The 16,485-nt window shown below is 43.7% G+C and overlaps 1 protein-coding gene and 1 pseudogene across 1 annotated transcript in view; both read left to right on the plus strand.

Annotated features, from left to right (window-relative positions):
• LOC109405120 (mucin-5AC-like) overlaps nt 1–16,485 on the plus strand; it is a 163,988-nt gene that overhangs the window by 50,272 nt on the left and 97,231 nt on the right. The gene's annotated exons all lie outside the window — the stretch shown is intronic.
• LOC109402001 (small ribosomal subunit protein uS2-like) lies at nt 1,479–2,961 on the plus strand (annotated as a pseudogene).

Here is a 16,485-nt window from a genome sequence, read left to right on the forward strand (position 1 = left end):
AAGATCAGGTCGGCAGCTGTAAATGCTACTTCTGAGGAGTTTTATTTTCATCCTTGTTAGCGATCTACGCTGAATGGAGGTAGCTTCAAATGATTCGACGGCCCATACAAGCGGGTGTCATTTTTTGCTGTTGGTATTTGGCATCGTGGCTTCTTCCACTGGCATTGATCCGCATTTTCCGTAATCTTCTTCTTTTTCATGGTGCAACATATCTACGGGGGCAAATCCTGCTTCTGCTTGTCAGCTTCACAGTGTACGATGAGTACTTTGGTACTTTTGATTGAAAATCATTTTGCAACACCGACAGTCGTCAGCATGGTCTTGCTGGAAAACCGCGTCTTCGCTGGTTCCTCTACATTAGACCGGCCCAAAAACAAAAATGTCGAAAAATTCCACGGGGCACCCTCCAGAATCGTGCCTTTGGATGAGAAGAGCAATCTGTGAAAATTTCAGCTCAATCGGTTTAAAATTGAGCTGGCGCAAATGAGTTGAAGGTTTGTATGGGATTTTCAGTCCAAATATATGGGAAATTGGATGGCCTACAGTCTCTCACTCAGTACGCCGGTTCAACGAGTTCGATTTAGCTCAGAATTGAAAGAATGGTAGCTGATACCCTAAGGCACAATTTTGTAGAAGACCATATCATGATAAGACTTAATTTTACTTGCGGTTTCAGCTAACGAAAGCAGGATGAGGACATCTTCCCCTGTTTACTCTCGGTTGCTACATGCAGCACGTGTTTGCTGTTCGAAACTTGCGCTTTACATCATAGGCGGCTATGTTGTCCTTCATTTCAATTGCTCACGTACGTGTGCGGGTATCGAAACAATGAAGAATCACATAGCTGCCTATGATGTAGTGCGCAAGCTTCGACCGACAAACATGTGCTGCATGTAACAACCGAGAGTAAACAGGGGAAGATGTCCTCATCCTGCTTTCGTTAGCTGAAACCGCAAGTAAAATTAAGTCTTATCATGATATGGTCCTCTACAAAATTGTTCCTTAGGGTATCAACTAACATTCTTTCAATTCTGAGCTAAATCGAACTCGCTGAACCGGCGTACTGAGTGAGAGACTGTAGGCCATCCAATTTCCCATATATTTGGACTGAAAATCCCATACAAACCTTCAACTCATTTGCGCCAGCTCAGTTTTAAACCGATTGAGCTGAATCCTTCACAGATTGTTCTTCTCATCCAAAGGCACGATTCTAGAGGGTGCCCCGTGAATTTTTCCAACTTTTCTTTCTCGTCATACAAATGTGGGCCGGTCTACTCTACATGGGCCGACAAGTCTGTTCATATTCTTCGTAGTGCAATCTAGCATGCAAGGCTCCAACGCCATATGACTCCGAATATTCGTTGAGTTGGCTCAGTGAGCTTTGTATATACCATCGCATCACACACATGGTTTTCCACTGAATACAGTTGAGCGATCAGCATTCTGCAGATGAAATTCGATCTGAAATTGTGAGCAGAAGAAAATTAAATTTTCTAAAATTAAGGTGAGAGGGAGTAAAAATTCTATATTATCCATAAACTATCCATAAACTGATTCGTCCTTGGTCATTTGAGGGACTGTAGACTTTGTCTACATCAACCCGCTCTCTTCCACCAGTCTACACTGCTCCTACTCGCATAAGAGTCCCATATGAATAGGAAATCCAGTAGATATGGGACTGTTATACAGTTACCGCCTACCGTAATTTACAACAAGTACAAAGTAGGTGATTGTGTCTGTATGCAGTTTATGGATAGGCCTACTTGATTTCACTTTTCAATCTCAAAAACGAAAAAAAAAACTCAGGGCCTGTATTAATTACCTTTTGAATATCAGCACTGATTCGGCAAAAGTTGGGGTTCACTCGATATGACAATTTCGCTCATGCTTCTTCGAATACATAAAGATGTGCCACAGCTTCGTCACCGATCCGTTGACCGCTCACCAATCCGTCACCGAAGCGTCCTACTTCAACATTCCGGTCATTCGCTTCTGTAACACCGTTTCGCCGCTGCAGTTCGTCGACATTGCCATCCCGTACAACAACAAGACGCTGCACTCAACCGATCTGATGTCGTGGCTGTTGGCCCGGGAGGTGCGGCGTTTGCGCGGCAAGATCACCCACGACAAGTGGGACATCGTGCCCGATCTATTATTCTACAGCGATCCGGAGGAGGCAGAGAAGGAACAGGCCGCCCTGGAGTCTGCCCCGGTTGCCAAGGACCTCTATCCGAAGGAACCGATCGTTCTCGATGATTCCAACTGACCCGGCGCAGATTGTGCTCTGCCGGCTCCTGCTGCTGCCCCAGCTGATACAGGCCGATGACTGGATCGAAGATGAGACCCTGACCGCTGGATCGTGGGGAGGCGGCGGAAGTGTCGAAACATCTTTTACCATCACACTGCGGAAGGAAAATAAACAAGAAAAAAGAAAAAAGTTCCCGTCAAATTGTTTGGCAATATTATAGTCTACTGCGATGCGAAAAAAGACCATTCTTACATACCTGAGTTTATCGCGGTCCTGGTTCAACGGATTCAACATTCCGTTTACTATTTGGCAACGAGTGTACCTACTACGTGCAAGCGTCTTTGTCGTCCGGAAAGTACACACTGTGATCCAATTTTATTGTCGCTTCCAGTACAGAAATCACTTGCCAAGCCACGACTCCTTATCCGACCGTGGCGATATTTTATTTTCGCTTATGAATGCTGCTCACAAGCCAAAATGTTGAACAATTTCACTGCTGCAACGGCTCCCACCAAGCACTGTTTTGTTTACAAAAAAGAGCAACTTTTTTTCTTCTCTTTCATTTGTCACACCAATTCTCATAGCGCTCACAACTGGGAGCAACAGTTGACGGAGTGACAAATCAAAACATAAAAGAGAAGAACAAAACAGACAAGTTAAAAGTGCGGAGAGCGTTATTATTCTTCTCATATTTTGCTCTGAGGTGCATTCCATCCCTGGGGAGAAATCACCGCGCCCGCCATTCCGAATTTATATCGACGATGATGAAATCGAGGCGGTTGAAGAATTCGTTTTCTTGGGCTCACTAGTGACCGCCGACAACGACACCAGCAGAGAAATTCAGAGGCGCATTGTGGTAGGAAATCGTGCTTACTTTGGACTCCGCAGAACTCTACGATCGAATAAAGTTCACCGTAACATGAAGTTAACTATCTACAAAACGCTGATTAGAGCGGTCGTCCTCTATGGGCACGAAACATGGACCCTACGTGCAGAGGACCAACGCGCCCTTGGAGTTTTCGAACGGAAGGTGTTGCGTACCATCTACGGCGGAGTGCAGATGGAAGACGGGACTTGGAGAAGACGAATGAACCACGAGCTGCATCAGCTGCTGAGAGAACCAACCATCGTCCGTACCGCGAAAATCGGGAGGCTACGGTGGGCGGGTCACGTCATCAGGATGTCGGATAGCAACCCGACTAAAATGGTTCTCGAGAGTCATCCGACCGGTACAAGAAGACGTGGACCCTACGCAGAGTGCGGAACTTGAGACAAACAGCCATGGACCGAGTGGAATGGAGACGGATACTATGTATAGCAGAGGTCACCCCGGCCTTAGCCTGATCGGTAAGGTAAGTAAGGCTCCGGGTCCGGACGGTATTCCGACAGTAGCCATAAAGGCGGCCATCGCAGCTAGTCCTCCCTGACTTGTTCAGAATAGCTATGCAGATGGTATACGGCGAGTCAATAGAGGAAGTGGAGTTGACAGCAGCGCACGCTGGAGCTCGCACACCACAAAACGGTTACCACGGGCGGATGCACGAACAACTTCAAGCGCTCACTGAAGCAAGGAGTCATGATCGATGATAAGCTGAAATTTGGTAGCCACGTGGTACGAGACGGATCGCCAGAACATCGTCTATGTAGAAATGACAGAGAAAATGGGGTTCCTCCACCAAGGGTAGATGGACATACAGGCTTATACCGAGCATGTCTAAATGGGCGAGCTGGCCTCATGGCGAAGTGAACTTTCACTTCACGCTATTTATGTCGAGCTATGGGTGCTTCAGGTAAATTCGGGCATGCTAGTTTTCCAACATGACCCGGGTGCACAAACTGCGACGAGACACGCAGCACGTACTCTTCGAGTTCGAATATCCACGCTCCGTGGAGCAATGATCGAGTATGTATGCAAGAGTTATGCAGTAGAAATATCATTCCGGAAAACACTCTTGAAAATATGTTATCAAATATTATCCACGGTCTCCTGAATCGTACTTGAACTACACAGAAAATGACAGGGACAACAACAATTGTTCACTCGGAATTTATCAATCTATGTCATTACTCTCCAATTTCTACCAGCCTACATAATACCAAAATAATGGCTCATTCTTCTAAACCGGGTACCACACACTCCGAGAGTCATCCTAAAACCACCATAATGTAGAGCAGCATCAGGCGGCAAACTCGAGCAACCCGTTGCCACTGTTCCAATTTGGCTCGTCTCATCTTTACGGATTATATTTATAAATCGATGCTGATGTACATACTAATGCAGCAGGCCTCTTCTGCTCTCTGGCGGCAGCATATCCGAGGACCGAAAGCTCGCTCATAGGTGAATCTCCTCTTTGCGGAACCAAAATTGTTCCCCGCCAGTTGGCAGCTAGAACCTCCTGTTGGAAAAGTTTTGGGCTGTTAAACTTTTTGTCACGCCACAACCCGGCCGACCGACAGTTGTTTGCTACCCACCTTTCCAGAATCCGCAGGACCATGACGATGACGACGGCGACGAGGACGACCTACGGTTGAGTGGCTTGTTTGACCTTCTCGAGGGGTGGTCTGCTGGAACCGCAACGTGGAAATTGAGAGAAATGGTTAACTCGATTTATGGACCAACCCTAAGAGCTAAGCTGGGGGGGGCTTGAGGATTCGAACACAATGCATGATGTCATTTTGCGGACGATCGAGACCGGACCGAAACCGGAGGCTACCAAACTCGCAGCAGCAACAGTGTGCGACGGTACCTACAGTGCAGTGTGGTGGCACCCACTTTGGCTGAGATTCGAGAATGACTGCAACACGGTGGCATATTTCGGTTGCATATAAATGGCTATTTATAGCGACATGCCAGACTGGAAATAATCTAAAATTCATGCAGTTTTGGCTCGGAAAACGACCGGGTTGGAAGCCTTCGGTGGGAATGCCGAGCAAAAGGAGTGCGACTAGTACATGGGATAGCGCCATCTGAATCGAAACAAGAGTTTGGATAGTTTTACGCAGTTATCTTTGGACATTGCGGAACTCTGGTATCGGGAATCTGGTGGCCCATTTGAGTGTTCGATTGAAAGAATAGGTGATAGTTCAACGAAAGTGAAATGATTTCCTAAAATGACCATTATCTTGCCAAACGCTCTCTTAGGACATTTGAAAAATATGTCGTTGTCCTATTTTCCATTGACATCTTTTGTAAACTTTAAAATGTGCCCAGGCATTTTAAATAAAAGCCAATCCCGTTTATTCAAAGCTATCGATGCAGCTTTAGAGATAACGAAACACATGTCAGTATTATGGGGACTTTAATCAACGTAAAGCCGACTGACTCAAAAAAATTAACAAATTATTCTTCCAATCGTTGGTGAAAATGAAACATTGCAATTATTTTTCTTATAAAACTGCTGGTTTAGCTATCTTAATTTTCTATTCACAAATGTTCAGGAAGATTTCTGTGATACTGCTGCATGCCAACCTCTATGGAACCTCACACAACAATTGAATGCTCATTGTTTGTTCGTGAAAATTATAGACTCAACTAATGTGAGTATGAGGAAGTCTTAGAATACAGAATAAAGCAAAGTACGACAGCTTAAGACATAAACCAAATAGTATGAATTGGCAACTGTTGTTAAAGATTGAAGGATGTGTCGACAGGGTAAAAACACTAGACTTCGACCTAACCCCCCCCCCTACCCCCTATCCCGACACGTTGCATTTGAAGACTATAATTCGAACAAATATCAAATACGTAATTATCGTGGAATTGTCGATAAGGAGATCGTTCAACATAGCTCTGGTCCTCACAAGTTTCTACCTCATGCTTCCACGGGTCAAGCGATGACAAAGACCGCCAGCTAAGAGTTGTGTGCTTGGCTGGTAGTGCAGCCTAGGCACTGTTGTCCTTCTGACTTCAGCTAGATTGAGGAGTTACGACCCGAGCGTCTGTTTACCCTGGAGGTGCGGCTCAAACAGCGTGATCGACCCAGTCAGTGTTGGTTGGGACGTTAAACAGAACTGGCACGATGGCCCTCCGGCGAGACAGGAGTGTTGGCGTAGGCCCAATAAGCCACCCGTAAAAATCCCCATTGCGAATAACATAGGAGAAAATACGACTCGATACAATCGGCAAAGACCAACGCGACGAAATAAGGACTACGATTGGAAACTTGGAACATGGAATTGCAAGTCACTAGGTTTCGCAGGATGTGACAGGATAATCTAGGATAATCAAGATGCGACACTTGAAGATGGCTGGAGGGACATCCGATCCGCCATAGGTAGTACATGGGCTACAGCACTAGGCTTCGCGACTGCGAATCACAGAAACGACTGGTACGACGGCGAATGTGAACAGTTGAAAAACGAGAAGAATGCAGCATGGGCGAGAATGCTGCAACACCGCGGCGCGGAACAGGCAGAACTCAGTCTTCCGGATGAAGAAGCGCCAGCAGGAAGAACGAGATCGCGAAGCGATGGAAGAGCTGTACCGCGCTAAGGACACACGAAAGTTCTACGAGAAGCTGAACCGCTCGCGCAGAGGCTTTGTGCCACAAGCCGACATGTGCCGAGATAATTACGGGAATATTCTCACGAGCGAACGTGAGGTGGTCGACAGGTGGCGGCAGTATTACGATGAGCACCTCAATGGCGATGTTGCAAGTACCGAAGGTGGCATGGTAACAGATTTAGAAGTATGTGCACAGGACGAAAGACTTCCGGCCCCTGACCTTCAAGAGATTGAGGAGGAAGTTGGCCGGTTGAAAAACAACAAAGCCGCTGGAGCAGATCAACTACCAAGCGAGCTTCTAAAATAAGGTGGAGAAGCACTGGTGAGAGCACTACACTGGGTCATTACCAATATTTGGGAAGAGGAAGTATTACCGGAGGAATGGATGGAAGGTATCGTGTGTCCCATCTACAAAAAGGGCGACAAGTTGGATTGCGGGAACTACCGCGCGATCACACTACTGAGCGCTGCCTACAAGATACTCTCTCAAATTTTATGCCGCCGTCTATCATCGATTGCAAGAGAGCAGGCTTGACAGAAACTCCCTCGCGAGAAAATGAGGAAGCGATTTTGGCGATTTTCTGAGGAGTGAAAATAAAACTCAGAAATCACAACGCAAATCCTCAACAGTACCGAGCGCGAGCTTGCCGCGCAGCGAGGAGTTCGTCCAACACTCATAATTTCTTGTTGTGTTTCTCACGTCCACTCACACTCGAAAAGCTCTCGCGAGTTCCACTCCCATACAAAGAAAGACTCTCGAGGCGAAAATCGCACTCAAAAACCCGAAATAATCATCGACTCTTTTTTCGTTCCCCTCTTCCTCGCTCAGTTTTTATTGCCTCTCTGTTTGGGGTTCGTTCGCTCCCTCGCGACGAGGCAAAAGCAAAACACCGCTCTAGAGCATGTGGCAAAACTCTTTTGATTTCGAGGAGGATTATCAAGCCTGCAAGAGAGTTCGTGGGGCAATATCAGGCTGGATTTATGGGTGAACGCGCTACAACGGACCAGATGTTCGCCATCCGCCAGGTGTTGCAGAAATGCCGCAAATACAACGTGCCCACACATCACTTGTTCATCGATTTCAAATCGGCGTATGATACAATCGATCGAGAACAGCTATGGCAGATTATGCACGAATACGGATTCCCGGATAAACTGAAACGATTGATCAAGGCGACGATGGATCGAGTGATTTACGTAGTTCGAGTATCAGGGACCAGGGCCCTACATCGTCGAAACCAAAACATGACGCTGAAAGCGAGCGCCCATCAGCATCGGACGGACGACGACGACGGGAACATTCACAACAACATCCAAGCGCATCGCTTCATCCGTTCTTTTTGTCGCTTTCTTTGACGCAACGACGGCAGGCGGATCATTTTCACACCGACTGGGCTTCAATTGAAATTTTCAATTTGTTTAAAATGCATGTTTGCTTATTTTTTTTTATGGGAAATAGACTATTTCAGTAAATTATGCATAGCATACATTAACTTTGCACAGATTTTTCGGTTGTTACACTCATTAATTGAGTTATAACAGAGAAATTCATTCGATGTCGAACGAGCTTGCGTGAGCTTGTGAGTGCGAAACAAAGTGGCATCTGCGACGACGCAGCACCGTCGGTTCATCGGTGACGATGACAGTCGAACTGGGCGACGACGACGGCGTCTTGTTTCCATTGACGATTGAATACATTGTTTACAAACTTCATCTGAAAATTTCAATTGAAATTGAAAATGTAGGGCCCTGGTTATTAGGAAAGCGGGGATAAACACGAGTGGAACGATTTTCACGAAGTCCGTTCAGCTGCTTGGTTTCGCTGATGATATTGATATTATTGCTCGTAAATTTGAGACGATGCACTATGGGCCAGAAATCAAAATTTCGCGACAAAATTCAAAAAAGTTGTTTTTTTTTTTTAGATTAATCAATTTTTATATATGTATCATTGTTTAAGCTATGTTTGATTGTGTACCGCCTTTTTTTTATTTGTAACAAAATTGTATCGTTTTTTGTATGGAGAAACTTCTTATAAGCGAAAATTCTCGTTATCTTTAAATTGCAATTTTACAATGTTTACTCAATTGTACAGTTTGTTTGCCAATTTGTTCAAAAAGTAGAAGTATTCGACCGTATTCGACATGCAACCGATCTAGGAAGCTAGATGAGACTCTTCTTTTTCGGATGCTACCGGACTTTTTTGCAGGAATTTGCGGGAAACCAAGATATAAATCATTCGCAATTTTACAATGTTTTACGCTGTGTTTTAATAACCATCCACTCTTAGATAGACTTTTGCCATTACGATGCAATCTCTTTATAACTTGCAAAACAATACACATAGCAACATACTACTATTATTCTGGAAGGTTTCATTTCAGGTAAAACTGTGATTGTAGACGTTTAAATCAATATCACGCACTTACTCAAAGTGCAAAGTTTCGGTACATCAATTCGTGTGGTCAATTATGATTTTTAATAATCTCAATTTATGTATAGATATCATGTATGTATAGTTTTTGGTGAAAAATTGGCTGCTCAGGTGTTTTAGATTTCCGGCATTTGGCAGAATGCCACTTGGCCGAATTATGTCCAAAATAATTCAGAGACCTCTTTTCACATTCTAGCTGCCAATTTGATCATCATTAATTTTTCCTTCTTCCTTCCTCCAATCATTAACTGTTCTTTCTTATTTTACAATTCAAGGATTAGTTGGCGTTAAAACTGTCAATATTTTATCAGAGATTTTTCCTCCTTTTAATCAAAGGGGATTATTTTGAGTTATACTGACGTGGTGAACAGTGGCACGATCGTTTCTTCTTCAGCCAAACGGCACCCAGCCAATTGACGTTCGGCCAAATAGCGTTCGGCCAAGCGGCAATCAGCCAAATGACACTCGGCCAAATGACTTGGAGTCGGTATTTAAACAATAAATTGTGTTCGTTATTATGTACAAGTGGGATGGATATATTTGCGATTAGGGAAAAGATTAGATTTTCCTTATAATATTTAAAATGCCGTGTCGTTGATAGGCTCGATAGCTAAGTCGGTAAAGCACTTGTATAAGGGTCGTGACCGTGAGTTAAAATCTCACTTGAGCTATGGATTTGTTCCTAATTTCACTAATAATGTATCCATCTGTACATATGTATGTACGTTGAGTTTATTTAAAAATCTAATTTTGATTGATATGCCGAAACTTTGCACATTGAGTAAGTCTGTGGTCTTGATTTAAAAGCTTATAAATTATTATAAGTTATAATCACATTTATATTTGAAACAAACCCTTCCGGAATGAAAGTTGTTTGTTGCTTTGTATATTATTTCGCAAGCCATAAAGTCATAGCGTCGTAATGGCAAGAGTGGGTGATTATTAAAGCACAGCGTGAAATATTGTAAAATTTAAGCAAGCACTAAAACCACCCTAACTTGGCTTCCCGCAAATTCCCGCAAAAAAGTCCGGTAGCATTCGAAAAATAAGAGTATAAACTAGCATCCTAGACCGGTTGCATGTCGAATACGGTCGAATACTCTTACTTTTTTAACACATTGGCAAATAAAACGTAAAATTTGAGTAAATATTGTAAAATTTATTTTTAAACTTGAAAGCATCGCAATTTGTGCATCAAACATGCAACATATACTAAATTTACTTTTAGGAAATGTATGCGTTATATTTTTTATTCACATTTTTCACCACAAATTACATTTTTCTTAATATTGATTAAAATCGAGAATTTTCGCATATAAGAAGTTTCTTCATACAAAAAACGATACAATTTTCTTACAAATCGAAAAAAATCAATCGGTTTATATCAAACATAGTCCAAACAATCATACAAATATGAAAATTGATTGATCTTAGAAAAACAACTTTTTTGACTTTTGTCACGAAATTTTGAATTCTGGCCCATAGTGCGATGGCGGAAACGTACATCCGACTAAAGAGTGAAGCCAGACGAATCGGATTAGTCATTAATGTGTCGAAGACAAAGTACATGATGGCAAAGGGCTCTAGGGAGGGATCAGCGCGCCCGCCACCCCGAATTTATATCGACGGTGATTAAATCGAGGCGGTTGAAGAATTCGTGTACTTGGGCTCACTGGTGACCGCCGACAACGACACCAGCAGAGAAATTCAGAGGCGCATTGTGGTAGGAAATCGTGCTTACTTTGGACTCCGCAGAACTCTACGATCGAATAAAGTTCGCCGTAACACGATGTTAACCATCTACAAAACGCTGATTAGACCGGTCGTCCTCTATGGGCACGAAACATGGACCCTACGTGTAGAGGACCAACGCGCCCTTGGAGTTTTCGAACGGAAGGTGTTGCGTACCATCTACGGCGGAGTGCAGATGGAAGACGGGACTTGGAGAAGACGAATGAACCACGAGCTGCATCAGCTGCTGAGAGAACCAAACATCGTTCACACCGCGAAAATCGGGAGGCTACGATGGACGGGTCACGTCATCAGGATGTCGGATAGCAACCCGACTAAAATGGTTCTCGAGAGTCATCCGACCACTACAAGAAGACGTGGTGCGCAGCGAACTAGGTAGGTCAACCAAGTGGAGGACGAGTTGCGTACCCTACGCAGAGTTCGGAACTGGAGACAAACAGCCATGGACCGAGTGGAATGGAGACGGCTATCAAAATCGACGGTTTACCTACCATTGATTGCAACAGAAAGCAGCTCTACTAGAACAAAAATGTTTCCAATGAAAATGTATTTATTGAATTCCGTTCTCCATCTGTAATACAGTGAATACATTTTAATTACAAATATTAATGTTTTTGACGAGAAAACTGCTTTCGAAATATCAATGATGACGATGATATCATTGACGACCTGTTCATCCTTAAAAAGGCTTTTCAAATGAACTTAAAGAGCATTGTTTTCTTTTCCTCACATGTATGACAATGTATTAGCCATTTACGTTCAACACCCTAATCCATAACCTCAAATCCCTCAGATATATAGTTATGTACCACCACCCATTACAGAGAGCAGGATCCACACTAAGCTCGGTCAATTTAACCATAAATTACTCCGATATCGATGCCTTAATCATTGTCTGAAATAATGGGATCATAAAACTACTCAATTAAGATTAACCCATTCCCCGTCTCTCTGGTCCTTTGTCGTGTCCGGATGAAACACAAAGCTTTTTACAAGCACTTGTACATCCTGGATGGCAGCTGCAACGTGGCTTAGCTAGCTAGTAGCACAATCACCACCCGCCACGTCTAAGTCTAGGCTGGTGCTAGACTAGCAAGTAGCAGCAGCACGCAAAACGTTCAAATATCCCGCATCAGGTTCTAAGTAGGTATGCAAGCGTCGGCGGTGCTGGTGGCACTAGCACTGCAGACCCATCTTCGGTCGGTCGGTGGAGTTCCATTATGGAAGCAGCTCGTCAGCATCGATGATGTAGCATAAAGGTAACAATTAAACCGGATTCCGGGCCATCTCGCATCTCCATACCGGTCAGACGTTTGCCACTTGTCCATAATGCGTGCAGAGTAGGGTGCGACCCTTATTTCAAAATACATATGTCGAAAGTGAAAATTCCAGCGGGATTTCCTTGCTTAAAATTCATGAAGAAGTTCCAGGAGTTATTGTGAGAAGAGCTGAAGGTTTTTTCTTGCCTGTTGCACCCTATTGTGAGGGTGGCTCAACGACAGCGAAGCTCTGTCTACTCCGTCGTTGTGGGTATCTCTCGCCTAGCTTCCAAGCAGATTACCACCGGCACCTTAATCGTAACCATAAAGTGGTCCATCCAAATCGCTCGATGTGTTGGTCGGTCGGTCGATGGTGATGGTATGTACAGTAGTGCATGGAAAACGCGTGCTCCTACGCCTTCGCATTCAGACAAGGCGATACAGCGAATGGTCTCCAAGACGCAAGGTAAGGGAGGTGCTGCTGTCTATGGAAGACTCTGCCTTCTGGAAACAGCATGTTGCATCTCGGTGCTCGGTATTTTGTTCCTCCGTTGGTTTTCAACCGAGATTTGCTACTGTTGCAGCGCACGTACTACATACAAAGGATTGGATGCGAACAATGCACGTCTCTGGGTGCACGCAAAAAGTTTCCACTTCCACCCGACTGGGGCCACCACAGCAGATAGTACAGAAGGAAGTGCGTCCGAACATGGACCACTACACTAGGATAGGAGGAACATGGTTCGCAACAAACGTTTTGCCCCTTTGTGTACGGTTTCTTTTAATTGCTCGGTGTGTTGCACTTCTCACCACACAATCTTGCTGCGGAGTCAGCAAAAGGTTTCATCTGGTGCACAAGGCGCGATTGGCTGGGGTATTGAATGGAGGGGGTCCATTGGAGTGTCCGTACGTGGGAAAACGCTCCGGAGCTTTTATGCGATTAAATCATTAAGAGGATCTTCATGTTGCTTGTTACATCAATAGTGTCTAAATGTGTCTGCTCAAACTAGCTTGTTTTTGTTAAATTTGTATGAACCCGTTGTTAGTATAGAGATAGAAATGTCATATATGAAAGGTTAGTGTTGCTTTAAACAACTCAATGTTTTGTAAATCTACATTCAGCAAAGCTACACAGTAGATCAACAGCTTCAGTATGCTGCTGACTTGACTTGCTGTAGAATATTTCTCGATTTAACTATTTTTAACTATATTTATATTAGGTGTCTTACGTCCAGTGGATTGAAACTTTCAATGAAACAATATTATATTCCCCGGATAAGAATCTCCAGTGTTCATTAAACAATGAACAAAAATATGCATCGAAATTACCCGACAACGACCTTCTTTCCCTCTAAAGTGAAGCCCTTCCTCCAAACTTTTCCAACTCCCATATACAGACTACTCCAGTGGAACTCCGCGCGGCGATCCCCCGATAAACTCACGCACCACCCATCCCAAAAAAAAACGAAAGCATGAAAACTTGTTTTTGAATTTCTAATTGGAAAATTATTCTCCTAATATATTATTCATTTCGTGGAGTGAAAGCCAACAAGTTTCCGTACGATTTTTTTCCTCCGTCCTCTACTGGACGCTGAAACGCGACGACACTCAACAACCGTGGCTGCATTAGAACAGAACCTCTCATTTACTGCGCGCTTCGTTTGTTGCTGTCCGTTGCTTGGAATTTTGATGTTGCTGTTGTTGACGATGTGAGTTGCCTATCCACTTGTTTTGACCACACCACCACAGCGCGGACGGACATGGTGCGTGTATTCCGTGCATCAAGTGGAACCTGAAGACGATTCACCTATGGGCAGAAACAATTGTGACGTATTTGGAAAAAAAAAACTATAAGATTGAATAACAACTCAATCGCCTAATATTCGCCGACTATGTTTTGCTCGGCAGTGGCGGCGTCATCGGCGTCCATAAGGAATTGCAGCAAAAATCCTTAAAAGAATTCATGCAACCCCCAAAGGAACTGGAGGATGAATCTCCAAACGATGTTCACGAAGAATCCTCAAAGCAATCATCAAAAGAATGGCAGGAGAAATCATCGAAAGATATCCAGAAGAGTTCTCCGAAGGGTTTTGAAGTAGAATTTCCGAAGATTTGAAGGATGAATCCCCGAAGGATTTCTAAGAAAAATCTCCGAAGTGATCCCCGAAAGAATTCGAAAAGGAATTCGAAGAGAAATCCCCGAAGGTTTTCCAGGAGAAATCCCTGAAGGATTTTTAAGGGGATTCTCCGAAGGATTAGCGAGAAGAATACCCAAAGGCATTTCAAGATAAATTCCAGAAGCATTTAGAGGAAGAATCTCTGAAGGATTTTCAGAAGTGATCCCCGGAAAATTCCCATGTAGAATTTCCAGAGGATTTTCAGGAGGAAACTCTGAAGTATTTCTAGAAGGAATCCTTGAAGGGTTTCCTGGATAAATCTCAGAAAAGTTTCCAGGAGGAATCCCCGAATGAATTTCTGAAGAAATTCCTGGAGGACATCCTGGAGGATTACCTGAAAGAGATTCTGGAGGAATACTTGTAGGAACTTCGTGAGAGATTCTACAACCTGGAGTCATCCCTGAATGCTTCTGGAAAAATCTTCGTAAAAACTCCTGGAAAAATCCCTAAAGGAAGAAAAGACACGGACACGTTCAATACTTCCAGGGAGCTATTCGCTCTTTCAAGGAAGCACGACACTAGACAACGGACAAGCATGCGACTAAGTGCTTGGTGACACTAGCCGCACGACCACGAAGCCACACAAAAGGAATTTTTACGAAATCCTTGAAGGAACTCCTAGAGCAATCATAGATGGAACTGCTGGACTATTCCCTGGAGGAACTTCTTTAAGAAACTCTGAAAAAAAAATCTTGGTGAATCCCTGAATTCTCTTGGAGGTATCCTTGGATCCTGCTGTAAAAATCTCTGAAAGAAATCTGGCGAGATCTCGGAAGAAACTTTTGGAGGAATTCTAAGTGGAACCTTTGAAGAAACATCTGCACAAAACCCTGAAACTCCTGAAGGAAACCTTGAAGGAACTCATAGACTCTGAAGGAATTCCTCAAGGAACTTCAGAACGTATTCTTGGAGGAACTCCTAGAATAATCTCTAAAGAATCTCGTTGTAGGAATTCCTGACGGAACTTCTAGATCCCTCCCAGCTGTATCTTGGAAGCATCCCTGAATCCTCTTGTAAGAACATTTGATTTGACCTGTTCAAGTTCTGAGGGAACTCTTGATGGAATATCTAAGGGAACGTTTGAAGAAATCCCTGGATGAAACTTCTACAAGCATCCCCGAATTCTCCTGTAGGTACAGGAGATCCCTGAAGGAACTTCTGGAGCAAACCCTGAAAGAACTTCTATGCTTCAGAAACCCTCGAATGATTAATCCTTCGTGGAACATCTGTATGGAAACCTAAAGGAACTTGAAAAGAAACCCCCAAAAGAACTCCTGGAAAAATTTATGAAAAATCTGCATGAGGCATTTCGGAGGAATTACACGAAGAAGTCCCAAAGGAATTTCAGGAGCTTTCCAAGAAGGAAAACCAGGAGAAAATTCTGAGAGAATTCTCGGAAGAATCTTTGAAGAGGCTCCTGTGGAGGAATTCTAGAAGGAAGCTGTGTAGGAATTCCAAGAAGGACCCTTAAAAATCCAAGAGGGATCCTAGGAAGAACTCCTACAGGAACCCTTGATGGAACTCCCACACAGAAAAAAAAATGTAATTAAAATTCAGCGAGACATCAAGCACATAAAGGGAATGCTAGAGTTATTGCACTTTTACATGAGATATACTTTACCATCGTGTAAATTTCCGCCAACCATCGCGTAAACCATCATGGACTCTAACCGGTTACGCGACTTTTAGCGGAAATGTACACGAACGTAACGTAATTTTAAATGATATCTCATGTAAATATGCACTAACTCTAGCATTCTCTTTCGCTGAATTTTACATGAATATTTTTTTCTGTGCAGAGGCGTCCTTGAATTCTACAGGAACAATCTCTGAAGAAACTCCTGGAGCGATACCTGAAGGGACTCCTAGAAAGATCCCTAAAGGAACGCCAGAATAAATCTCTGATTGGAACTCTACAGCAGTTCCTGAAGGAACTCCAAGAGGAATCTGTGATGGAAATTCTGAACTATTCCCTGAAGCAATTCCTAGACTAATCTCTGAAGGACCTCGTATTAAGGATGATTCTGTGATGGATATTCTGGAGGCATCCTCGTTGGAATATGTGAGTGATCGTCTGGAAAAAAATCCTATGGACATCCCTGAATCTTTTT

Source organism: Aedes albopictus, chromosome 2, assembly GCF_035046485.1.
Source record: "Aedes albopictus strain Foshan chromosome 2, AalbF5, whole genome shotgun sequence".
Classification (NCBI taxonomy): domain Eukaryota; kingdom Metazoa; phylum Arthropoda; class Insecta; order Diptera; family Culicidae; genus Aedes; species Aedes albopictus.